Source organism: Monodelphis domestica, chromosome 2, assembly GCF_027887165.1.
Source record: "Monodelphis domestica isolate mMonDom1 chromosome 2, mMonDom1.pri, whole genome shotgun sequence".
In the NCBI taxonomy this organism is placed as follows: domain Eukaryota; kingdom Metazoa; phylum Chordata; class Mammalia; order Didelphimorphia; family Didelphidae; genus Monodelphis; species Monodelphis domestica.
In genome coordinates this window covers 125,323,548-125,351,400 of record NC_077228.1, presented here as the reverse complement: position 1 = coordinate 125,351,400, position 27,853 = coordinate 125,323,548, and the positions used below count along the sequence as shown (strand labels likewise).

General features: G+C 37.8%; 1 protein-coding gene across 9 annotated transcripts in view; it reads left to right on the top strand.

Moving 5' to 3' along the window:
* The window catches only part of ESRRG (estrogen related receptor gamma), a 685,908-nt gene that overhangs the window by 22,239 nt on the left and 635,816 nt on the right, over positions 1-27,853 (top strand). For 7 of the 9 annotated variants that reach the window (XM_056815934.1, XM_056815933.1, XM_056815938.1 and 4 more), the window contains one exon: positions 14,012-14,143. The gene's annotated coding sequence lies outside the window, so the exon portion shown is untranslated. Of the gene's footprint in view, positions 1-14,011; positions 14,144-23,136; positions 23,272-27,853 lie in introns of those variants that run through there. The other 2 variants (XM_056815929.1, XM_056815931.1) reach the window with 2 other exon arrangements.

The window sequence follows — 27,853 nt, the reverse complement described above, 5'->3', positions numbered from 1 at the left end:
ATTTCATTTAAGCCTCACAATAGCTATATGAGGTTCATACCATTGATATTATTATTCCCATTTTACAGATGGGAGACACAGAGGTCAGGTGATTTGCCTATTGTTAGTTACATAGGTAAGTGTCACAAGCATATCACCATACAGTGATGAATATTTTTTGGTCAGAGCAAAAGAACATTAATCAATCAATCAATCAAAAAAATCAAAAAGAATATCAGTAAATCAATTAAATACCCACTATATGCCAGGCATTTCATTAGGTATGAGGGAAACAAAGGCATAAATAAAATGGTCTTGTCCCTCAGGGAGCTTATTACATTCTATTGAGAGATGTATGTACATGTTTAACTGTGTAATGTGTATATATATATATATATATAATATGTAAATATATGTAAAACATAAATACATAAAATATATAATTATATATGTAAATACATTATATATATACATATATATAACAAATACAAGGTGATTTGAAGGATATGGGAGACACCAGCAGCTGAGAGGATCAGAAAAGATGTCATGTAGGAGGTAGAATTTGAGCTGAGCTTGGAAGGAAACTTGGAATTCTGAAAAGTGGGAATGAAGAGGGAATGAGTACCAGAAATGAGGTATGGCCTATGCAAAGACATGGAGATGGGAAATACTGTTATGTGTGAAAAGCACCAAGAAAGCTAGTCTGGCTAGACCCTAGAGTACATGGAGGGAAATAGCATATAATAAAGCTGGGAAAGCACATTTTAGAGACAACTGGGGATGGATTTTAGATATTGAACAGAGAAATACATATTTACATAAATTATAGAAATATATTTATATGTATATAAAGAGGTAATAGGAAGTTTCCACTAAAGAAGAAACATTCACTAAATAGAACATTCAATAAAGTATTAATAGGCTATGATTAGCATTGTTGGAAAGAATAACCCCATGAAATCATGGATTTATAGATTGAATTAATGCAACAATTCCTACATGAGAAAGGATCTATGGGATGAAATAAGCAGACAAATAATTCCTCCACTTTTCTCTTGTTTTCTCTTCTCTCTTTATTCATACCAAAAAAATTCATTGGATATATGATTGCCATGATTCTCCAATTTATGGTTTAGAACAATTGTAATAAGTACAGTATCTAGAAGTAGATTAGAGAGTCATAGTGTCTGGGATGACTAAAGTTATCCTCTGAGGGATTTTTGCTCTGATTAGACCACATTCAGGAATCTGGGTCAGTTTCTGGAATCTCTATTTTACAGAGAATGCTAATAAGTCAAGGTGTTATAGTGGAAGGTAACCAAGATAGCAAGGGATGTCAAATGATGAAACTTTGAAAGTTGAAAGAATTCTACCAATATAGTGGCCAATCGAGAAGCAGATTACCTGCTTCCATACAGAAAGGTAATGGACTCAAGGCACAGAATGAGACATGTTTTGGGGGCAAGAACAATGCGGAAATTAACTGTGTATGTTCATTAAAAGGGTTTTTTTCTTTTTCCTTTTTTTCCAATGGTGTGTGTGCAAGGGGTGGGGGTGGGGGGTGTTGGAGGGAGGTCCTGTGGTTGTTTCCCCTTGAGCTTACTCTTTGACAACAACTTTGACAACTTGTTCTCTTAATTCTATCAGTATAGGTTGCTACAGCAGCATACCTCTTTCAGTGAAGGGCAATAGTAAGAAGAACATGAGTGAGTTTGACTGTGCGCCCTCTTTTATCTCTGCTGCCCAATATAGTCTCAGTGATTAAAACCCTTAATAGTTCAACAAAAAAAAATCTGAAAGTTATAAAAGCTTATAACTACACTAGGACTTTGGGGACACTGTAAATGTCTTGGTATCTGGATAGCAAAAGTGGGGAAAGTGCCTGTAACTGAATAGTAGATGAAGCAATCAACAGATGGAGATGATCTCTTATTAGTGACCTTTGTGTTCAAAGCCTATGCTTGGTATCAGGGTACAAAAGCTCAGTCAAACTCCCTGACCCCATCACCAATATAAATTCATTGAGGTTGATCTTTAAAGGAAAGAGTATGTTTTTAGGGTCTCAGGTGTAAAAGCTGGACTGTCTGTCTTCATGCTTTGTGGGTTTTAAGAACTTTCAAAGAACATAATCCTGGGTTCTGAAACCTAGAGCTGGAAGATATTTTAGAGGTGTAGTCTAACACCATCATTTTACACATCAGGAAACAGCCCTGGAGGGGGTGACTTGGCTAGGTCATACAGGGAGTGCTGAAATTAGGACTGGAACCCAGGTCCACTGACTTCAAATCTAGTATTCTCTTCTCTGTGCCATGATCCCTTCCTAATAATCCTTAAACTGGAAGTCATGTTAATTATTTGCTGGTAGATTATTAGGTTATCATAATTTGAAAATTATCTTTGTCTTGACATGAATTTTTATTAGTATAAGAAACTCCTAGTGTGGATACTATCTTTATTGGTGCAGGTTAGCAGGTTGTCTGTAAATTAAAAGTCTTAGATGAGTTACTCATGGTAGTGAGTGATAAGTTAAAGTGGCTTGACCATTGGTCACACAACTGCTATGTGTGTCAGAAGCAAGATTTGAACCCAAGTCCTCCAGCTTGCAAGGCCAACCTTCCAGTCATTATTTTACTTGTTTTGTCTAGGCATATATCTAGCATGCATATGTGAGCATACATATATGTATATATAAATATGTTCATATCTATCTGCTGTCATTTAATCATTTTCAGTTATGTTTAACCCTTTCTGATGCCATTTGGGGGTTTTCTTGGCAAAGATAGTGGGATAATTTGCCATTTTCCTTCTCCAGCTCATTTTACAGATGAGGAAACTGAGGCAGAATTAAGTGACTTGCACAGGATCACATAGAGAATAACCGTTTGAGGTCAGATGTGAACATGTCTACCTACCTCCACTGGGACTAGAACTTTATACACTGTGCCATCATTCTGCTCATATATAGATATAGAAAGATGTGTAAATAAACCAAATATACTTTGATAGATGGACCCACCATTCTGTAGATGTAACTATTGCCTCTAAAGTCACTGATCACAATCTATCTATATCTTCTTATCCTGTGTAGCTCTTGAAGTTCTCACATCAATGAATTCACCCAAGATTCCAGAATTCTGCCTGCAGATTCTTTGACATTATGTGTATACAAGTGGAGTATGTGAGCTTTCTGCTAATTATCCCATGTTCTTAACCACAAGATCAACCTACCTTCTTTGCCAGTCAGCCTTTTCTCTGATAGTATTTTTATGCCACTTCTCTCATACAATTTTCATAGTAATATGTCACAGGCTATTCATACCCACCGCCCACCTCTACACTGACCTCTGGGTGACTCACAACTTTAATTCTTCAGAAACTGTGATATTCTGTGACTTGTGACCATATAGCATTACTGGAAGTATATTGATGTTAAAAGAGATGACTTTTTTTTTTTTCAGGGAAAAGCTTGAGTCAATAAGAACACTGCACAATTTCCCAAAGGCTATCAACCTTCTTCTTTCTGTGTGTGTATATATATTTATTATATATGGTCAAATTGTACAAATAATTATATATAAACATATTTGCATTCATATATGTTCAAAATTTGTGTGTACCAGAAATGGGTCCTATTTAATGATGTATAGCTTTAAGTGGACCTTATTTTAAGTGGGCCACCCTGTTTATATAGATTTCATATTATATATATACACATAAATATGTACATATAAATTTCCACAGCCAAAGGAAAAGGTTGTATTTTATGGCTTAAAATTACATTTCTTGGCTCTGACAACATGGTAATAAAATCTAACTATTTCCAAGTATAAGAAAGATGGAAAACACTCTTTAAAACATCTTAAATAATAATATTGAAGTCAGTCCTACATCCCTTTTGCATAAGTAGCTTCCACTGAATTTTGGGGAGTTTTGCATATATTACAGCCACCAGATTGGGCATAAACATGGCCCATCTAACTGATTATCAACTTACCCCTGAATTTTCTATCCCACTATCCACAACAAGATGTTCATATATGCATTAAAATACAAACTATTACAAAAAGGATTTATTTGCATTCTATCTTTCCTATATCTATTGCCTAATAAAACAAAATTGTTAAATGAACCTTTAGTAAGAGTTAGAAGAAAATGATGATCAGAAATTATTCAACATTTTCTACCAAGGATCCATTTGACATTCAGGTATATTATGGGTAATGTCAAGATTAGTTTTAATACTAAGCAAAATTGGTGTTAGTTTTAAAGCTAATTTTGTTCATTAACTGGATTTAGAAAAGGGTTAGCACATACTCAAAGTGCTACCAATTTCCGGCTTTTAATTAAACCAATTTAATTATAACAATGTTAGGGATTTCATTTGGTTCTTCCCAGACTAATGATATTGGCCAGTAGCACTTGGCATTAGCCAGAGTTTAGACTTGGCTGTAATAGTTATATCTCATCACAAACTTTGACACTATTGATCATGATTATTATCATGGTTAGTAGGTTAGGTTTTGTCAATATATCCAGAGGTACTATTGCTGCATCCATTGATCAGTTTCTGTAACTGTTATTTTGGGGGTATGTGGTGAGCCTAGTGAGGGCTGAATAGAATTACAGATCCATGCAGAATACAGGTAGGGGCAATCACTTCAGTCAGGGTTACAAGTAACAGCACAGAACTAGGCAGAATACCTAGTTACCTATCTTAGAACTGTCACAGATCAATAAGAGACTACTAGTAGGTTAAAAACTGAAAAATTCACAAATAGGAGATATTATCATAGTTACAGAATATCAGGCCAAAATGGTGCATAATAGGAAAAGGATAGGCAAAATTCAAAGTCAAATAATCTAGTGCCACCAAACTTTCAGGAAGGCAGGGTCAAATAGGCACACTTAGGAAGAATACTGTAATCTTAGGTAGATCCTGAATTTTTGTGTTTATGTGGGTAGTGGGACCATCACTCTTGTCCTCCATGATTTCTATTGTATTGGATACATAGAGTGAGTTAGAGGGAAGGACAAGAAGTCTTTGCTTGCTGGGAGGGACTCCAGCCTCTTTGGTACCAACGTCTTTGTATTCAGTGACCCAGTTTCTACTTGGGACCTACTGTGGGGATCACTGAAATGGAGAATCATAATGTTGGCTGGTGGCAAACCATACTTATGAAGTCTGCTGTGTTTTGTGTTTTGTTTTTTTAGTTTGGTTACAATAGGATTGATTTAAATTTCATGGGCATCCATTAAGTGGTTTAAACATTTCAACTTCCCTTAAATTTCATACCTAGAGAAAGACCACTCTGGTCCCTTGCACTCCATCATTTCATCAATTTTGTTGATTTCCAAGGACTTACTAAGTGACAGGCACTGTGGCAAGGTGGCGACATAGAAAGACAAAAAAGGAATCAGTTCTTGACCTCATGGAGCTTACATTTTATTGATGAGAAGCAACATGAAAATCCAAAAACAACATAAATACATAACAAAGTCAATCCTAGGGGGACAACATTAACAAATGTGGGGAACAGTATAAGCTTCCTATTGGGTGAGACATAAACTGAGTTGTTAAGAAAGCTTGGAATTTTATTGGGTGGAGGGGAGAATGGAAACATTTCAGGCTGGAGAACAACAACTTCTGCCAAAGTAGGGGATGGAATTTTATGTATAGTGCATATCAAGTTGGACATAGGGTATGTAAGAAGGAATAATGTATAATCAATCACCCTAGCCTCATTTTTGCCTTAGGGGAAAGCCTACATGATGGAATAAACTTTAGGAAAGAGCTTTATAATAATCATGATACTGAATCGCTAAAGAAGCATCATCCTTGAAGGGTAAACACCTTGATGTTGAAACTCATTAATTAATTAATGTCAATTAATCAAAGCCATTTTTACATTGCAAAATGCTTTTTTTTCTGCTTTCAGGATTATTATGTATGAGAAGAGTGATGATTTAAATCCTAGGAAGCTAAAAAGAACAGATCATAAGATTTAGGACTAGAAGGGATCTTAGTGATCATTTAATCCAGCCACCATATTTTACATGTAAAGAAATTTAATCCCATAGAGTGGATTTGCCAGAGTTCACAGAGGTAATAAGCAATAGAGATGGGATTTGACTCCAAGTCCAGGTCTTTTCGCACTATACCATACTGCTTTCTCTCTGCCCACCTCACCTCATTATTCAATATTCTTATTCAATATCCTTAGTTCCAACCTTTATCCTTCCATCAGTACAAAGAATTTCTGTGGCCTCTGAGCCCTACCCAATTTGATAACCAAATTCAAGCTAAAGTATTAAAGGCTAATGATGGCTTAATGTATTGCTCCTCATAGGTAGTGACCTCTGGTTCTTTAAACAACCAATCAACATGAATTTGTTGACAGCTTAAGCTTATACTATGTGCCCGTGGCTATAATAGGCATTAGGCAGGACACAAGAGAAGTTTAAGATGTAATTCCTGTTCTCAATATGTTTACTATTTTGTTAAAGAAGATACCACTTACATGAAAAAATTAGAGGACAAGACAGTAAGGGATAAATGCCAAATATGTGGCACAGAAGTCAGCCTCAAATTTATGAGTAAAACAGAAAATAAAAATTCTGTGAGGTTGGGCCAGTGGAAAAGAGATCTTTGCTATGGGAGACCTTTCCCAGTGCCCATCAAATCACATCATCTGACTTCCCTATCTCTCATGCATCTAAAGTTGTTCCAGTCTCTGATCTACTCTCAAAAAGTCTACATTATTTTATAACGACAGAGTTGGGCTTCTGCTGAAAATAATCAGTAGCTAGCATTTATATATCACTCTAAGATTTACAAAGCATTTAACATATGTTATCTCATTTGATCTTCACAATAATCCTGGGAAGTAGATGCTATTATTATTCCCATTTTACAGATGAGGAATATGAGATAGAGGTTAAATTACTTATCTAGGGTCACACAGCTAGGAAGTACCTGAAGCTGCTTTCCAAGGAATATTGTATTTACTATGCCTCGCCATTACCCAGCTTCCTTATTATCAATAACATGATATTTTCATTATGACTGTACCTTTTCTCAGTTTAAGAAAGAACATTCATCAATGTTCAAAAAGCAGACAAAACTGCTTGGCAATATAGAGTTCTCCATCACTATAACTGTCCCAATAGGCTGGTAACTACTTATGGGGGAGGAAAAACAGGAAGCCTCTTTGGACCAGATGGCCTCTAAGCTTCTACAAATATATACTCTGTAGTAAGATCATAGAGCAGAGTCATGCTAACCACAAGGAACAGCCCAAAACTCTGTCCTCAGAAGAATAAGATCACCAGTTGCAGATTGATTACATATAATATGGTGATCAAAAGGTAAGATTAATGTCTTTTTTTTAAATTACATTAAGCTTGACTTCTTTAGTCTAGTTCATCAGTAAGTCAGTCAACAATCATTTATTCATTTATTTACTTTCTCTTAGGAATTGTGCTAAATGCTGGGGATACAAAGAAAAAGCAAAAATTCGATCTCTATCTTCAAGGAGACCACATGTAATGAGCTAGACTACATGCAAACTACTATGCATATCCACAATATTCAAAATGTAAATGAAAGGAAATTTCAAAGGGAAAGCACCAGTATTGGGGAAGAAAGCTCTGGAAAAAGGCCTTTACAGCGGGTGGAATTTGAACAGTTTTAAAAGAGTCTAGGAAAGCCAGGAAGTTGAAGTGAAAAGAGAGAGCATCCAGGCAAGGTGGGGGGACACCCAGGGAAAAGGCAGGGAGGTGGGGAAATGGGAGTGTGGTGTGGGAAGCATCATAGTAAGTCAGCCAGTCACTGGATCAGAGGGTACATGGAAGTGAGTAGAGTGAAGAAAGATCAGAAAGGTAGGACACCTGATTATGAAGGGATTGAGTTGTTAGAGAATTTCATATTTTATTTGAGATAAAAGGGGAACCCCAGGAGTTTCTTGAAGAAGGGGGTGTGATATTGTCAAACCTGTGTATTAGAAAAATTATTTTGTGAGGTGAATGGAAGATGGATTAGTATAGAGAGAGGTCTGATGCATGGAGACCAACCAGGAGGCTCTCACAATAGTATAAAATTCCCAGCATCGTGGAATACTATGATTTCAGAATGATCTTGAATTCAGCCGTGGAAAGCATCATGGTGGATGTAATAAGGATGCAACCATCACAAAGACTTGCATGACAGAAGTGATACAAAGGGCATTTCCAAGGACATGCATGACTAGAAAAAGATGTGGCTCCCCATATTACATGGGGAGGGGTGCCTAATGGCAGATGTGCAGCCCATGTGCTGCTCTGGCACCCATTAAATTTGAAGAGAATCCCTAAGGCTTATAGTCCATTGGGTAGATCTTTTATTGGGGATTTATGGAAGGCCACAGACAATAATTACATAGATGTGATACCATGGGTGTACTGAAATTTTCACTAGTGGAAGATTATATAATGGTATGAAGGTTTGGATATAAATTACTAAGAATGACTTTCTTGTATGGCTTATAAACTGACTCTGAGGAAATCCCAAAAGAAGATTTTTTAAAATCTTACTTTCTGTTTTAGAATCAATTGGTTCTAAGGCAGAAGAGTGGTAAGGGCTAGGTAATGGGGGTTAAGTGAACCAAGAGATTTTTAACAAGTGTTCTAAGTAATGGAAAGATTTCAGTCCCATAAGCCTTTATTAATCACCTACTATGTTTCAAGAACTGAGCTAGGTGTTGGGATTGAAAGTCAAATATCAAAGTCTTTACCCTCAAGTTGTTTACCTTCTTTTATAAATAACAACATATATGTATAATAGGAAACATAAAATAAAACAGATGCAAAGTAATTTCAAGAAGGCTGGCACTAATGACTGAGGATAAGGGTTCAAATCAGGCTGGGTTTCTCTCCCACCCTTCCCTCTTTCCCCCCATCTAATGTGATGCTTTCAAGGCTTATTTTTTCTCCCAATGAATGTATGCTCATCCTTATTTCCTTTGGCATTCCCATAGCCCTAGTTTGGATCCTCATCACTTCACACCTGGACTATTATAATAGTTGATCTCTCAGCCAAGCTTTTCCCCAGTCCATTACATTGTCAACTCAGCTGTCAAATTAATTTTCCTAAAGCACATGTGCCCTCCCTATTACCATTCAATAAAACATTAGTGGTTCTCTATTACCTCTAGGATCAAATCTAAAATCCCTTGTTTGGTGATTAATAAGCTGACCTATCTTTCCAGTCTTCTTTTAAATTTTTTTTTTACAAAACCCTTACATTCTATCTTAGAATCAATACGGTCAGTTTGAAGGCAGTATAGTGGTAAGGGCTAGGCAACTGGGGTTAAGTGACTTGCCCAGGGTCACACTGCTAGGAAGTGTCTAAGGTGAGATTTGAACCCAGGACTTCCCATCTCTGGGCCTGACTGTCCATTGAGCCACCTAGCTGCCCCTCCAGTGTTCTTAAACTTCACTCACTCCCATATATTCTACAATTCATAGATATTGACCTCTTCGCTATTCCTTGAATCCAGCACTCCATCTCCAAAACTGGGGTATTTTCATTGACTGGCACATAATTGGAATTCACTCTGCCTCTTGGTTTGCCTGGCTTCCTCTTCAGTTAAAATCCCACCTTCTTTAAGAAATCTTTCCCCATTCCCCTTCATGTTAATGGTTACCCTCTGCTGATTATCTCTAATTTAACCTAAAAATAGTATGTGTGTATTCATATACATATACTATATAATAAATATATATATAGTTGGTCCATAGTTATTTGTATGTTGTCCCCCTTCATTAAACAATGAACTCTTTGAGAGTGGGGACTGTCTGTCTTTTGTCTTTCTTTGTATTCTTGGTGGTTAGCCCAGTGCCTACCCCATAGTAGGCACTGAATTAATGCTTATTGACTGACTCAGCTCTAGCAGGGTAATACTATATTTTATATCCCAGATTAATTTGGTTTTAACAGATGGTAAAAATAGTTTCTGGCAGAAAACATTGGGGAATTACTGGCCTTGCAGAAATAACTAGCCATCCAAATTTTTATGTGAACAGCTTTTACATATATATTGAATGAAACACCTCCTGTTTTTGCTTTAACTCCATAATCACAGAGAATTAAAAGGCAGGGGAAAGGAATAAGCATTTATAAGTCACCTACTATATACTAGGCAAGCACTTTACAAACATTATCTCGTTGTAATACTTATAACAGCTCTGTGAGATAGATAATATTATTATACCTGCTTTCCAGATTAAGAAACTGAGGTGTTGAGAAGCCAAATGAATTGCCCAGTTAATAAGTGTTTGTGACATATTTTGAACTCAGGAGTGTATTCTGACCCCCCACCCAAGTTCAGGGCTCTTATCACTACACCACTTAGCAACCCCAAAAGCATCTTGGTAAGGAAGGGGCAGTTTTGTGTAATGAGGAAGGTAGAATGGTGGAATATGGTTCAAGAAGCCTGAGGTTAAAGTCCAGTTTCTATCACTATCAAGGTATGAGACTTTTGACTTTAGATTGCTCACCTGTAACAGGAAAGCCTTGGCTTAGACCTCACCAAGGTTTCTTCTTGCTTTACTATCCTATGATTCTCTCATCAGTCAACTATAACTTTCATGTCAGCTTAAGCATTGCCTCCCCTCTCCTGGAAGGAATCTGTGCCTTCAATTTTATCAAAGAACCAAAGGCTTCAAACCTCATTCCAAGAATTTGCAGGTTCAGTAAGAAAGTATGGAAGATATTTGCAAAAGACCAAGCCCTTTTTACATCCTGAAATTATGCCACACAGCTGACTAAAAATGATAACAACAGCTAACATTTATATAGTGCTTCCTAGGTGGAAAGAACTGCGTTAATGTCTTTACAGATATTAATTCATTTTATTCTTTTAACAACCCTGGGAGGTTAAATATTTTTATTATTCCCATTTTACAGAGGAGGAAACAGCAGTTAGGTGACTTGTCCAGGGTTACAAAGCTAGTAAATGTCTAAGTGCAGATTAAAACTCAAGTCTTCCTGACTCCAGACCCAGTCCTCTATTCATTGTGCCATATGGTGGCCCCAACCATTTATACCAATGCTTGATCCTGTCTTTCCCATTTTTTAGCCTTATTCCTATCTATATGGAACAGGATCAGAAAATGGAGTTGGCTAACATTCATGTCCAGGTTGTGTTTAGAGTTCAAGCCATCACTGCTTTGATTATTTACCCTCGCAAAAGTTTCATGTGTTTCAAGGGTCAAAAGCAACTGGTTGAGTCACCTTGTTTCAGATGGCTCTTGGCCTTAGGCTTTAGTTATTGAAGGTTATAGGTCTAGGAACGTCTTTATTTTTATTAAAACCAGGTAGTTATGGCATCACACTCTGCCCAGCTCAGAATAGGCAATAAATTAAAAGAGGGGAATATCTAGGTGGCTCAGTAGATAGAGAGCCAGGCCTGAAGATGGGATGTCCTGGGCTCAAATCTGGACTCAGACACTTCCTAGCTGGGTGAGCCTTGGCAAGTCACTTAACCCCCATTGCCTAGTCCTTACCACTCAATCTTTTGCCTTGGAACCAATTCTTAGTATTAAAGATAAAAGGCAAGAGCTTAAAAAAATAAATAAACTAAGAGAGAAAGAAATTTTCAGAGGGAATGAGAACAAAACAATCTAGATTTAAAATGATAATTTATAAATTTACTTATATAGAAATTAGTATATTTTATATATATATATAAAATGCATTTAAGAATATAAAAAATCAAATATAAGTTTGTCATTTGTATTCTTTCATTTCTCAATTGGCTATATTTTGTTGTCATTTATTTCCAAACTCATATTTTCTTTCTTTATTGCTATTTTTTATTGCAACATCTTAATTTCCCAGTATGTCCCTCCTTTACCCAAAGTTATTCGAAAGAGGGGGGAAATTCAGTAAAACAAACCAAATCATCAACTACGTCCTACAGTAACACTCTTATAATCTTCCCACATTTGTCAAGAATATGTGGACTCATCTCTTCTTTGGGGTCAAGTTTGCACAAGTATTAAGTTTTCTATAAAAATTCCATTAACTGGAATGCTTTGAGACTAAAATGTTTTCTTCATTTGGATGATTTAGATGGCTTAAAGTTAACTTCAAAGCCCTATATTCTCCAGTTGAAAGTCTTCTCAAATGTATTAGAATGCTTCCCTTTATTTGTCCAGATATTATATTGAAATTATCTTTCTTGCTTGAAAATATTATTCCTTGATGACCTTAGGACATCATTCTCAATCCTTATACCATAGTGTGGATGAAAAATGTGTAGGGGTGAACTAATGTGTACATCAATTCAAGAAGTGAATTGTGATTCATTTCAATTCAACATCTATCAAGAACATTGTGCTGAGTGATGCGACATAAAAACCAAAAATAAAACCAAGAGTTCATGCCTTCAAGGATCTTACATTCTACTGAAGACAGGACACATAAAACAGGCAAGAAAATATGAGATAATCTGAGGAAGGGAGGAATGCTAATAATCAGGGGACAGTTCTGCCTCAACTGAGCTTTGGAAGCTAAGGATACCATTTAAGGAGATGTTTGTGGACTGAATTATAAGATTAAGAGGCAAAGGTGAGGAAGGAATATATTATAGTTGTCAGGGCCAGGCTATAGAAATTAATAATCAATAAGCATTTAACAATACCTAATATGTCAGACACTGTGCTAGGCACTGGGGATACAAATCTGCCCCCCTAAAAAAAGAAAAGAAAAAAGGAACCATCCCTATGGCTAGGTGATGTAGTGGATAGAATGCTGGTCCTGGAATCAAGAAAATCTGGCTTCAAATCTAGCCTCAGACATGTACTAATGCTGCAGCCCCAGGCAAGTCACTTAAACTCTGCCTGCCTGAGTTTTCTCAATTATGAAATGGGGATAACAGCATTAACCCCCAACACCCCAGTGGGATAGTCATCAAATAAGATAATATTTACAAAGCACTTAGCAACAGTGTTTGCCATGTGGTAGGTACTGAATAAACACTTCCCTCTGTCCCTCCCTCTTTCCTTCCTTCCTTCCTTCCTTCCTTCCTTCCTTCCTTCCTTCCTTCCTTCCTTCCTTCCTTCCTTCCTTCCTTCCTTCCTTCCTTCCTTCCTTCCTTTCTTCCTTCCTTCCTTCCTTCCTTCCTTCCTTCCTTCCTTCCTTCCTTCCTTCCTTCCTTTCTCTTTCTTTCTTTCTTTCTTCCTTTCTTTCCTTCTTTCTTTCTTTCTTTCTTTCTTTCTTTCTTTCTTTCTTTCTTTCTTTCTTTCTTTCTTTCTTTCTTTCTTTCTTTCTTTCTTTCTTTCTTTCTTTCTTTCTTTCTTTCTTTCCTTTCAAAGAACTTTTATTCTGTTGGGAAAGAAATACACAGAAAATAAATGCAAAATGGAGTCAACTTGCTTAACTACAAAGCCCTTAAGGAAAGTGAGCACCAGTGTTTGGGTCAGAAAATGTATATATATTGTAAGTGATGCTTCAGGTGTATATTGAAAGATATATGAGATTCTATGTGAAACATGAAAAGGTAGAGGAGGTCTAGGAGGATTGTTGAGTTCAGTTCAATTTATACTAACCTGATAGTTGCCCTCAAGAGTTTTGGGGGTTTGGGAGGTTTTCTTGAAACCCTTACCCAGTCTTAGAATCAATACCATGTATTGATTCTAAGGCAGAAGAGTGGAAAGGGCCAGGCAATGGGGGGTGGGGTGGGGTTAACTACTTGCTCAGGGTCATACAACTAGGAAGTGTCTGAAGGACCTCGAAGCCTGGCTCCCAATCCACTGAGCCACCTAAAACTGCCTCCAAAGAGTTGTTAAAAAAAAGAAAGAAATTCCATATATAAACCTGATTTCTTGTGATTTTTTCTCCTCATAGCCTGATTCATATAATAAATTTTTGTTGAAATTGAGTGTTCTGATTGGTTTGGTTGTGGTTAAAACTAAAAGAACACTGAATTTTAAGTCATTAAAGACCTAGATTTGGGATCTAACCTAAACTTCAATCTTTTCATCTGTCAACTAGGAGCAATACTTGCATAACCTACTTCACAAGACAGTTCTGAACACAAGGTGAAGCAGCTAGGTGAAGGAGTGGTTGGAGTAAAAGGACAGAAGTTTAAATTCTGCCTCACATACTTACCAGCTGTGACTCTGGGTAAGTCACTTAACCTTTCTCAGACTATTTACACATCTGTAAAAGGGGAATGACCATTTTGATTACCTCATGAGGTTTTTGTGAGGATTGAAGAACATGATATAGGTAAAGTCTTTTCATATCTTTAAAGCACTATATAAATGCTAGATATTGTTATGAAAACTGTACAGAAAGGTGTTATTGAATTTCCACACAGTAAATTACATTTCCTATATGTAATGAAAAGAACGTGAGGCAAGTTAGGAACCCCAAGTTCTCATCCCAGGTTTTCTCCTAATTGTTGCTTTTGGTAGTTTGTCACATCCTACTTTTCATGACCCCACTGGAGATTTTCTTGGCCAAGATATTGGAGTGATTTATCATTTCCTTCTCTAGCTCTTTATGACCCCATTCAGGGTTTTCTTGGTAAAGACACTGGAATGGTTTCATTCCATCTCCAGCTCATTTAACAGATGAGTAAACTGAGGTAAACAGGGTTAAGCGACTTGCCAGTCACATAGCTAGTAAATATTTTAGGCTACATTTGAACTTAGGACTGACTCCAGTCCCAGTGCTGTAGCTGTTGTAGCACTTCACTGCCACAATTTGCTACTAATTTAGCTATGTGATATGTGGACAAGTTATGTACCCTTTCTGATCCCCAGTTTTTTCAACTGTAAAATGAGGGTGTTGGACTGGTTAACCTTTAACATAATGAATCTCTCTAACATTTAATGAGTCTAATATTCCTGAAACATCCCCATTGATTACTGTGAAGAACTCAAACTTTAAGCAAGTTTTGGATTGTCTTTTGATGAGTGCCTAGCATCTCTCTTAGACAGTGGTTACTTTCAGTAATGTCATTTTATACAAAGTGTAGCCTTAAGAGTCTTCTCAGTTTTCATTAAGGAGGGAATTTAACAATAATATATATCCTTAGTAGATTATTAGGTAGATATATCCTTTCGGTAGATCCAAAGTTCTGTTTGGTTTCTGGGGATGAGGAAATCTATAATGTCCACCAGACTTGGGGATTGCCAGATCCATTATTAGTGTTGCCATCAATATAAAAGCACAATAGCCTACTTAATGTATGAATTTCTCTCAATTTACACCTTTTCCTCATATGCCACATCTTGCCTACATACACAGATTATAATAAGTGCACTGCTGCAGTGGGCTTCAGAAGGCTATAGTTGATTAAAATGAATTTTCATGTTGAAGAATGATAATCTGTCTATAGCCTCTCAAATGGAGGTCATCGTTAGGAACAGACCAGTTATTTTTGCTAATCCAATCTTGGCAATATGCCTTAACCTTGAAGGAAAGGTACTAGTGTTAATTGTCATTTCCTTCTTGGACTCCCAATAAGAGTACTTGCTACCATAATTCATTTTGGTGATTCAGACCTCTGCTCATCAAGGAGAAACCTAAACCACTTGGCTACCAATGAAATATCAGTTCTTTAAGTTTTTGATTTTTGATGCCTTCTTCCCCCCCCCCTCCAATTCATGAGACACATGACATTGTCTCCTGATGTTTTTACATACATTAGTACTTTGTAGTAGCTTCTTCTTCAAACATGTGCCACCCATGGTTACCCAAGTATAGCATATGAACTTTTTTAATTGAAAATTTTTATTTCATTAATTAATTTAGAATATTTTTCCATGGTTACATGATTCATGTTCTTTCCCTCCCCTTCACCCCTGTAGCCAACATGCAATTCCACTGGGTTTTACATGTATCATTGATCAAGACCTATTTCCATATTATTGATAATTGCACTAGGGTGATCATTTAGAGTCTATATCCCCAATTATATCCCCCTCAAACCATGTGATCAAGCAGTTGTTTTTCTTCTGTGTTTCTACTATCACAGTTCTTCCTCTGAATGTGGATAGCATTCTTTCTCAGAATGTCCTGGATCATTAACACATGAACTTTTGCTGGAAGTAGTAATCATACTACTCACCAAGGTAGAATGAGCAATGTATTTGAGCATCAGAAGACTTGAATTCAAATTCTGTCTTCAACCCTTACAACCTATGTGTGAACTTGGACAAAAAAGTCAATATGTCTAAGCCTCAGTTCCCTCATATATAAAAGAATGTACTATTTGATAACCTCTCTGGTCTCTTCCAACTTTAAAAAACCATGATTCTCTGCCCATATTATTAAAGACTAAAAAAATCTATAAAGCATAATTTTTACTGTTATAAGATTTCATTACTCTTTTCCTTATTCACTATAATAATTATAATAATAATACATACATACAACTCATCAGTAAGAAGAGAACTTCTTACTCTAGGTCATATATATAATCTATTTTTATTAAAATGGTTTCTTGCCCAAACTTGCTTTTTCTTAGGCTCAGTCAAGTTTCTTCTTTCAGGTCTTGGCCTAGGATGAATTTTGTGGATGGATATGAGCAGTAGAAAATGACCACTGCTTCTCTGCCCTCCCATTTCATTTTTGCTTTCTCCTTTTTTAAAATTTGTTTCTCAATATCTCAAGTTTTATTATTCAACTTGGCTTATAACTAATTTTTTCATTTGTAAAATGGAAAGCCACTTGTATCGGCCACAGTACCTTGGATATTATTAGATCCAGCAATATGGTAGATTCCCTCAATAAAGCAGATGGCAATCTATCTACAGTTTGGTAGGTAATCTTAGCTGCTTGAAGCTTACAAAAGTTAAAATACTTGCTCATGGTCATTTAACAAATTTCAAAGGTGAGATCTGAATCCAGGTTATCCTGACTCTAACACTAGCATGCTACCTTTCTTGTAGACATAATGATCAATGTCCAGTTTACCAAGTAGTAAATCTTTGTTGAATTGGTGTTATCCAGAGGGCCCTCTTGTCTTGCTTTAAGTAACTTTGACATAAGAACATCAGGCTTACTGGGAAAAAAAAAACTACTCAGAAAGTTGAGTCTTTGCTTTACAATGTGGTTTGCAATAGAATTCCCTTAAACAAAAGTTCCCTTGGTGCATCTGGGAATATAATTTTATTTATAAAAATTACATTTACACAGTTTTTAGTGACATGTCAGCTGAATGTGGCAAGGCATTCCCACAGTAATAGTAACAAAAATAAGTGTGGCTATACTACTCACTTGTAGAACAAACTGCAAGATAAGGCAGGAGGAGCATTATTAGCCCATTTTTAGAGATGGAGAAATGGATAGACACAAAGTGATGTAAGATCAAAGATCTCAAACAGGAGGTTCACCTATTCTAGTCATTTTACAGGGGAGGAAACATAGCTGAACTTGCCCAAGGTCATGAAGGTGGAGTCCACACCCAGGTCCTCTGACTACAAAGACAATACTCTTTTCCTATACGAGGCTTGTAATTATCAATATGCTCAACTCCTTACTATTTATAGTTCTATTACTCATATCTGTAGAACAATACAAACAAATGTTTCTTCAGCTAGACTGGCCCTATACTAAATTATTACCTAAGGAATCCAGAAGTGCCAGTCACCCACTGATCCTGTGCACCTGCCCACATGTCTAGAAAAGCTGGGTGTAGGTATTAGTTATAAGGGGAAAGAGAATAAGCATTTATTTGGCACCTACTATGTTCTAGGTATTGTGCTAAGCACTTTACAATTATTGTCTCATTTGATTCTCATAACTACTCTGGGAGATTGGTGCTAACCCTTAACTCCACTTTAACGATGAGGAAACTGAGGTAGACAGTGGTTAGGTGACTTACCCAGAATCATATAGATAAGAAGTGTTTGAGGCTGCATTTGAACTCAGTTCTTTCAGATGCCAAGCTCTGTGCTCTACCATTATGCTTCCTAGTTGCTTAGGTAAAGAAAAGCTTTCATGTAGGCTCTCTTTCCCCTACACCTAGAATCAATTTACTTTTCATCATTGCTTGTTGTGTTCTTTATCCTTCAATACTCAGCTGAGTACCATTTCCTCCAAGAATCCTTCCTTATCATCCTCAAGTGAAAGTGGTCTTTCTCTAATCAAATTATTTTAGAATGCCTTCTTGCCCCTACCTCTACCACATTTTACCTTGTATTTATTTCTTGATATGTCCTGTCAAGGGCTGTGCCTCTTTGATCTTTGAATTCTCGGGGCTTAGAATGGTCCTCTGCACACAGTGGTGCTTAATAAAGGTTTAATGGACAAATGCTACTATAAGTTGTTTGACTATTGCTTTCTCTATCATTTGCTTATCAATATAAATGTGGGAAGAAGTTATAAAAATATTGTATCCTGGCATGTATCTTAATGGGTTAATTTTCCTTTTTGACCTCATCTGGACAATAATTAGTAGTTTATTTTTCCCAATTTCTAAAAATCCTTCCCAGTAGCTCCCAACAAAACAAATATGCGATGTTGGCCTTTGCTTGGTAATAAAGAACCATTGTAGATTCTTTAAGCATAAGAGTGGCATGTTTCTTGCTATGGGTTCAAAAATTCCACTATAGTGTAAATGGAAGAATGGCAAGACCAAAACATATATAAACATATATATATATGTACATATATATATACATACACACATATATATATTTTTTTAATTATCCCGAAAAATAAGGATTCTATCCTTCTGACAGCTTTTTGGACATTTTCTCCTCATGTAACTGTCTCGGTGCTATGCTGGTTTAGATTTAAGACAAATAGTTTTTGGGGAAATGAAATACAATTAGATAAAAAGCTGGGTCAAATTTAGGACTACACAACCTTTCCAGTATTTCTTTAAGCTATAATGTCAATAGGTAGAACAGAGAGAACTAGAATGGTAGTTTACAGCATCTCAGAACAGGAACTGCCTATCAGGGTCATGTAAGTCAATCTTTAGTTGAAGCACAAATTTATTTTAGAATATTCCTCAAAAGTGGTCATCCAGGCTCTATTTGAATATTACAAGAGAAGGAGAATTTACTGCTATTCTGTAAGTAACCTATTCCATTATGAACAATTGTAATTTCACCTTATTTTATTTTTAAATCAAATCTGTGTAGGGATAGAGAGGGAGTTCTAGGTAAGAAACTTTCTCTATGAAAGGTGCTTTGCAATTTATAGTCTTAAAAAGTTTCCTAAGGCATTGAGTAGTTAATTGTCTTGACCAGGGGACCCAGCTAATATGTATTATGGGCAGGATTTGAATTCAACTCTTTCTGATTCTGGGGCCAGGTCTCTACCTACTACCCCATCCTTCTTCTATATTGAACTGATATTTACTTGCATCCACAATGGTCCTAGTTCTCTACTCACACAAAATGAGTCAAATCCCTCTTCTACCTGACAGACCTTCAAATAGTTAAAGATAGCATTCATGTCCCTCTTCCACTCAGGTCTCTACAATTCAAGTTCTTTCAACTTATCTTCATGGTTTCTAATCAGCTCATCATACTGGTCCTCTCCTTATCATAAATTCTAGTATATCATAAATACGGAAACTAGAATAAAACAAAATATTCCAAATAGGGTTGGTCCATTCTAGACAAGAGTATGGTGGGACTACAACATCATTTATTTTTAATGGTGTTTCTTTTAAAATAGTCTAAGGTCACATTACTATTTTTGGTTTTGACCTCACTGGGTTGATTTTTTTTTTACCTTGCAAGTCCACTAAACCTTCCAGGTTTTTTTCCGTTATCTTTTCCCACCTAGTTTGTTATTATTCTTCCATGGTTTTTAGTATTTTTCAACTCTTTATAATCACATTTGTGGTTTTCTTGGCAAAGATACTGGAATGATTTGCCATTTCCTTCTCCAGTTCATTTTACATTTGAGGAAACTGAGACAAATAGGGTTCATTTGAGTTGTCTGGGGTCCTATAGCTAGTAAGTTCCTGAGGCCAGATTTGAACTCAGGAAGATAAGTCTTCCTGACTCCAAGCTTGGCTCTCTCTCTACTGTCCTTCTACCTAGCTTACACTTATGCAATTGATTTTTTGAATCATAGTACAGAAATTTCCACTTATTGCTATTAACTTTTCTTATTAGATTGATTCATTACTTGTAGCCCTTTAAAATAATTTTGGAACTAGGCTTTGCCAATCTTTCACCCAATTCTGTGTATTTAAAAATTTTAGCAAGCATGTCGTATTTTCATTCAAGTTATTGATTTAAAAAAAGGTTGAAATAAACAGTGTAGGATAGCATGCTATAGGTTACCTTTCTCCAGTATGACTTTCATCTGTTAATCAGCACTTTTTGGATCCAGTCCAACCAGTTCCAAATGCACCTAGTTATATTAAAATCTAGCTCACATTTCCCTATTTTGTCTTCAAGATTATCATGAGACACTTGCTAAAAATCCAGGTAAATACATATAGTTTCCCTTATCTGCTAAGCCTAGTAACTGTGATCATAAAGGAAATAAGGCTGGTCTAGAATGACTTAATGAACCTGTGATGACCTATAGTGATCATTACTTCTGTTCTAAATGCTTACACAGTATAGGAAAAAAAAATGGAGGTTTTTTTAAGTTGCTGAAAAGTTGACTACCACACTGAAGAAAAGGTCCTTGCCCTTTTTAAGATGCTTACCTTTGGAGCTGGGAAAACCAGAGCACCCTATAAATCTGAACTAATTCATCCACCTGTGAAGCAGAAAAATGATTAAAAACAGACAACCTAAGTTGGAGCATTAAAAAAAAATAAAGCTTAAAGGCATAGCCTTTTAAGTCCCTTTATCTAGCAAGTAGGCAACAGTCAGCAAACTCCTTCCTATAGGTACTTTCAGACATGGCGCTTCTCCAACAGAATACTCTGGTACCTGTGTAATTGCCAAGTATTCCCTGTAGTGTTTACTAGTGATTCCTGGGCTGTGAACTTCTAGAGGAAAGACCTAGCAAGTTACTTTTATTATTTTCATTAAACTTAGCCAAACTCTCAAATAGGTAAACTATTTTTAAACCTACAATAGCTGCATATTATCTTGGAAACTGTTCAGAAGTTTCTACCCCAATCAGCTTTGCCTTTCAGAGACAACACTCTCCTTCATGGCTTATATTTGAGACCTCCCTTCTGGCTGGCATCTTTTGGGGACTTGGACTGAGTAGTGATAGTTCTTGGATGATTTTTAGAGAATGGAATATTAGACTATGAAAAAGAAAATCCTTAACCCAATTCTACTTCCTACATCAGACAAGTTGTAGTGCAGGTAAGATTTTTTTTAATAGCACAAAGCATCATTTTTTTATTAATACAGTGTATTTTATTTAGCATAAGTGTACATATAATGTAGATACACAAAACTTATAGAGCTACCCAAATAGAAAAGGACAGGGATTTAAAGTCAGAAGCTCCAGATTCGAATTCTGAATCTGCTACTTCCTCCCTATTGTGACCTTGAACCTGTCACCTTCCAAGGTCTCAGTTTTCTTCTCTATAAAATGAGGGGGTTTGGCTGAATGACCTCTACAGTGTCTTCTAGTCTTAAATCTTTGATTCTTTGATTTCCCCTGCCCTGACTAAAATTCCTGTGGATAATAAAATTGTCTGTATTATTTCTGTCATGTGGCCAAGCCATCACTTCCCCCATGTTACCAGGAGCAAACTACTAGGTTCATACTCAAGGCCTTGCCATCTTATTATTCAAAAGCTGATTATAACAATTATGATAATATATAATAAATATCACAAGTATACACAGCGTGGCCATGGTAATTTACAGAGAGCCTTATTTTTCTTACATAGATATCTTTCTGGTATGAAATAACCTAAATGACTAGCTATCTTCCCTAATGGGCTACATACCAGAAGCTCCCTAAATTTCATAATGTGCCAGCGGATCCCCTCCAGGAAGGTTGAGCTTTTTTTCCCTCCCCCTCTGTATTCTCCATCTCCCCCTCCTTTCCCCCATTTTCTAAAAAGGTTTTAAAGAACATTTCTGAGACAAAAATAGCCTCAATTGTGAGGCCTACACACTGGGGTCTGCTACAGAGACAAGTCAGCAAGTGGAAGGCAAGAACATTAGGGGAGACTCCGTGTGGATGCAACTCGGCCGTTCTGGGTGCTGATTCTCTGCTCAGGCCCGGTGGGTAGAAGAGAAAATGGATTTTTTTGGGGGGGGGGGGCGGGGGGGTGGAGGTGAAGAACTGGGGTGGGTCTGAGCTCCCCAATAAACAGGGTCTGGGGTAATATCCGTGCCAAAGTGAGGGGTCCCCCCCCACTCCCCAGCTCTCCTTCTACTGGGGCTCTTTATTTGCCCCTGGTGAGGCTGGTTATGGTCAGAGGGAGCGAATGGCATTGAATGTCACCCTGAAGGTAAAATGAAAGACAAAAGATGAACGCATGCTTGCTTTCTGTTTGCAGCGGCCGCGGCCGCGGCGGCGGCCGCAGGATTTTAAAGGGGGGAGAAATAAAAATAAACAAAAAAATCACTACACGCACATCCATCTACACACACACACACATATAATCACACACAAAGATACATACACAAGGCGTCAATTATGCAAACGCGGTAATGCAATCAAATCATGACCGTGCTGGAATCTTTTTGGGGGGTTGGGGAGACTGGAGGGAAGAAATGTATGTCTATATTTATTTATTTGTTTGTTTGTTTTTCCAAAAGAAAGCGAGAAATCCATGCAAACAGAAACGTGCACATACCACGTAGGCAGCCGAGGAGAACCTGGCAGCTCCTCTCTTCTTCTGCCAAGTTATCATTGAGAAAACAGACAGGCATCATGACGTCCCGGGTCACAGGGAGTGCGGACCGACGCTACCAAGAGAAAAGGGAGGCGCCTCCGAGCTCGGGCTAGCGGCCGGCGCCTTTCGGCCCCTCGCAGCCCCGACCGGTGAGTGCGGCGCCGCTCGGGACCGAGCCCCGAGCTGCCAGGCCGGCCGAGCGCCCGTGTGGGCAGAGCGGCTGGCGCTGCCCGCCCTGGCCGCCGGCCGGCCAGCCACCCCCTCGCCGGCTGAGGTCGCGGGAGCCCACTTAAAGGAGGCGTGTGTAAGATGTGCAAGGTTCCTGCATGGGGGTTTGGGGGGGGTGGGGTGTAGACTTTCGTAGCCAAAGAAACCGGCTTCGGCTTCTTTAAAAAAAAAAAAGAAAGAAAAAGAAAAAAAAGAAAGAAAAAGAAAAAGAAAAAAAACAAAACAAAACAACCCCTGACGACTCACCTGATTAACCTGCTGCAGTTCTGACCCTGCCAAGGTAAACTGGTCCAAACCCTTCTCATCAACATCTGGAGACAAGACATTTTGCATCTGGGGGGCGTTCTTTATTTAAAATCCCGGTTTGGAATCTCCCTTGCTCTCCACCCCCTCCCCCCTACCACCTTCAGACCTTATCAATTTCACTTGCTTAGAGTCCCTTAAAAAAAAAAGCATCCCCCCCAATAACACAACCAAATCTTCCAGCCACCTCGCTAGACTTGCCACGATTGCAAACCTATGTTTGTGTGTGAGTGAGAGAAATCTTAATTTTATCTAGCTATGTTCTTTAACCCCCTCCCCATTCTCTTTCCCAAAGAGAGACTTGAAAGTAGAAACGAGTAAGGGACAGAGTTAGGGCAACGGGACCTGGGCTTCTTTTCTTCTTGGCAGTGGCGGGCGGGGGGGTGGGGGGTGGGAAGGATATTTGGGAGAAAAGGCTGATGTCGTGACTTGAAAACTGCTGTCCCCGATTGTGGATGCAGCTCTCTCGTGATTGCTACTGCTGTTGTCCTAAGTGTCTCCTTCCCATCCTCTCCCCCACTCCCTCCCCAAGCCCTCCGCCTTCCAGGGAGATCTCTGAAGTTCAGCGGATCAGTCGGCCGCTGCTGGAACTGACTCCTCATTCCCCCTCCTCCCCCACCCCCTGCCGAAGTCTTTCCGTACGCCCGGGAGGGTCTAACCAGCCCCGCTGGGGTTCCTGGAGGTTCCCAGGACGCTGAGGGCAAAGCCCTCCCCCCTTTCCTTCCCGCCATCCCTCCCCCCTTCTTTTTTCCTCTCCTTTCAGAATCTTAATGACCAATTCAGAAAGAGTCAAATGGGCCTGGTGAAACCCCCGCTTGCCTCTGTGTTGTGGAATTATTATGTATGTATGTATTTATTGTGCTTGCTTCGGTTATGTTGTGACTTGCCACATGGGTCTGCTTAGCTAGGGGAGCACGTTTGCTGTGTTTGTGTTGTAGAATCAGTGGCCGTGCAATAAGACACAGACACACACAGAAAGCCAATGATTTTGCAAACACAAACTAGAGAGGGCAATGTGGAAAGTCTCACCTTGTTCATTTTTCCTCTCTTTTTAAAAGTGGTAAATTTCACTTTCCCGGGGTGTGCTATGAGAAGCAGTTATTTCCCAGTATTACTTGTCTACTATTTTAAATAATGCCTTAATACTTTAAGTCAAGAACAAGAGACCTAAGGATATTTCCTTGTGTTATAAGGGAAACTAAGTTATTTTCTCTTGTCTTGAAAGACTTTTTTTAGCATCAAGCTATCCAAAGATACAATGAGAAAGGTGTATGTGTGTGTATATATATAAAATTTAGACATTTAACATGTATATAAATGTTAATATCTAAATTCAGAAGAATTAGGAAAAACAGGAGGGAAAATTCTAATGGAAAAGGGAGAGGGAAAGGATTGGAGAATAACTTCAGGGTCATTTATATGGCTTTGTTTTTTTCCCCCCTGTAGATAAGATGTTCTCAGAGTTGAGTTTGCCAACTGGAGAAAGGGTTTGCTTAGAGTGTAAAAGAGGGAAATTTGAACACTTCTCAAATTAGAGCCTGAGATGAGGGAAAATAGTTGCTGGTTGCCATATAATGGATATAAGAGGACAGGAATAATAGAAATGAGAATTAAAGAGTTTTTTCCTTTTTCTTCAAATATGAAAAGTGCCATATATTAATAAAAGATAGATTGGTTGCCCAGATCTTTTGAGGAAGAAAAGTGCATTTGCCTCTGATGTTTACTTTTGTTAATTTCAATGAAATTTCATATCTTTATATCACATTTGAGAATATTGGAAGTATCGCTTTTTAGGATAGTATAGTGCCAGTGAAAATAAATATCCACAGGCCTGGTATATTATAAAGTGATTTATCTCATTAAATGATTATTCCTTGTCTTTATTGTCAGTATGGTATCTAATTCTTTATGCATATTATATACAGAAATCTGACAGGCCTTCTTTAAAGGAACTGTACAGTTTAAATATACAAGAGAGAAAAAAGCCTTCTGATGGGTGCTTCTTAAACAAAATAGAGCAAACCCATCAATTAGGTTACCATGTGTGCAGGACTAAATTTATGCTATACAATTTTTCAGAAATTAAAAGGCTACCACTAGAGTACCATGCCCCTATCTCCAACTGAGCACCACTTATTACTGCAACAGTATTTCAATATTAAGTGATCTTCAAGATATTTCATTTTTCATTTTGATTTCTGAATTTGAATCAGCATGAGAATGGCAGTGCAAGCAAGATAAGCTCTAACAAACTAAGTAGCCAGCTGAAGAGCTCCTAGGGAAGGTGGTGCTAAGGAGAGATCTTGGATTGTACTCAGTAACCTTGTTCATGGGGACATTTGGGTTGTGACCAGAATTTTGGCAACAGCCTTCTAGACCTAACAGCCTTGGGTTTGAAATCGATCTTCTGTCTGTCTCTCTGTCTGTTTCTCTCTCTGTCTGTTTCTCTCTCTGTCTGTTTCTCTCTCTCTCTCTCTCTCTCTCTCTCTCTCTCTCTCTCTCTCTCTCTGTCTGTTTCTCTCTCTCTGTCTTTTTCTCTCTCTCTGTCTTTCTCTCTCTCTCTGTCTGTTTCTCTCTCTCTGTCTTTTTCTCTCTCTCTGTCTTTCTCTCTCTCTCTCTCTCTTCTCTCTCTCTCTCTCTCTCTCTCTCTCTCTCTCTCTCTCTCTCTCTTCTCTCTCTCTCTCTCTCTGTCTCTCTCTCTCTCTCTCCCCTCTCTCTCCCCCCTCTCCTTTCTCTCTCCTTTCTTTCTCTTCTTCTCCCCTCTTCCTCCTCCTCCTCCTCTTCTTCTCTCTCTCACACACTATATGTACGTACTTAACTGCACACTCAGGGCAAAACTTTGCTAGAGCTTTATGATATTTTCTAGGAGACTCATCCTTAGATTTGTGTGTCAAAAGAAAGAAGTTATTTACGAGTCTCTTCTAGTGTTTACAGATATACTAAGCAGGAGTAGCTATAGAGGCCTTTTTCCTCCTCAATGCCTTAGGTGTTTGACTCTATTAGGCTCACAACAAATCATAACTCAGGAGGTTTCAAGTGCTGTGCAGATGACCTATGAAATTGGTTTCAGCTAAACACTGAAAACCTCATTAGCCCAATAAGTGACGTTTGAGTCATAAATACAGGATTTTTCAGGATCTTGTTTTTAAATGTTTGGAAAAGTAGGAGGATGGGAATTTTTGAGGGAAATGCCAGAAGCCACATTAATGAAGAAAAACACTATTGAAATACTTTTGAATAATAGATAGGATATGTAATGGTCAACCACGAGATAAAATTTTTACACAGTATTTTTATGGTTCTAAATTGGCTGCATTGTAAACCAAGCTTACTACTCTATTAAGTCATTATGCTTTTCAATTATTTAACATCTCTGGCCAGGGAATCTAGTGTGGTCTTTCTCAGTGCACATCAGAAATTATATGTAAGGTAGTAATTGCTTGTTGTTAGTGTGAGGGCCTTCTTGTCAGCACAGAGCAGGGTTTAATTTTAAACTATCAGGACAAATCTTACAAACTGTGAGCAGAGGTGGGAAATGATATGGAAATAGCCCCAGTCCTATAGAATGGGGATAGTGGAATAGCATTGAAATGTACCTAATACAATTTGAGATCTCTCACTAAGAAACCTTGACAGTATCTGCCTTCTAGGTACTGTGCATTTGGAAATACTATATCTCCATTTAAATGCAGATCTTCTGTTTTCTCTGGGGAGCAGTTGGTGAATCTTTCAATTGAACCACTGGTATGAGAAAAACTAACTGAAGATTTCTCCATGAACAAGAGTCTGCCGATTTGAAATAATGATTACCCAGTTTCCTAATATTGTGATTTTATATTGATTTCAAATGTCTTTGTCAAGTCAAAATAATGTACCATGGACTCGTGCTCAAACAAAGCAGCATCCTTTTGTCACCCTTGTATGAAAGTTATGAAATCATGAGGCTGTCTTTTCTGTTCTTGAGTTTGTCTTTGTCATCTAGGCAGAGGAAATAGACTATGAAAAGGAGACCAAGGATTTAGGAGGGGACCACCTTGGTTCTAAGCCAATATTCAGTGCCTTTCTGTGAGTGCAAATAAAGGACATTGGAAGGACCTCAGAAGCCAAGGGTTTCAATACCCTTATTTTATCTACAAGGAAACTGAGGCCCAAATGATTAGGCTAAATCACACAGGTATTAATGATAAATCAGAATTTGAACTCACTTCCTCAGACTTCAGTTCCAGCATTCGGACTGTGCACAGCACTAGTTTTGATTACTTATATTTATGTACTTATACATATAATATTTATTATTTGTACTATAAATTTACTAGTTTTAATGGGGAAAAGGGCCAGGGTTTAGATTAGATTTGTGTTTTCATTTCTTTAGGGAGGGAATTCCTAGATGATCAGACTTCCTCTACCAATGTACATCAATACCTTTTTTTTTTTTCATTTTAATCTTTGAGGGTTGACTGAGTCAAAGTGACTTGCCCAGGTCATAAAGCCAGTTTGTGTCCAGGAGGTATTTGAACCCCAAGCCTTACCCACTTTGGGGCCAGCACCACACCATGTTT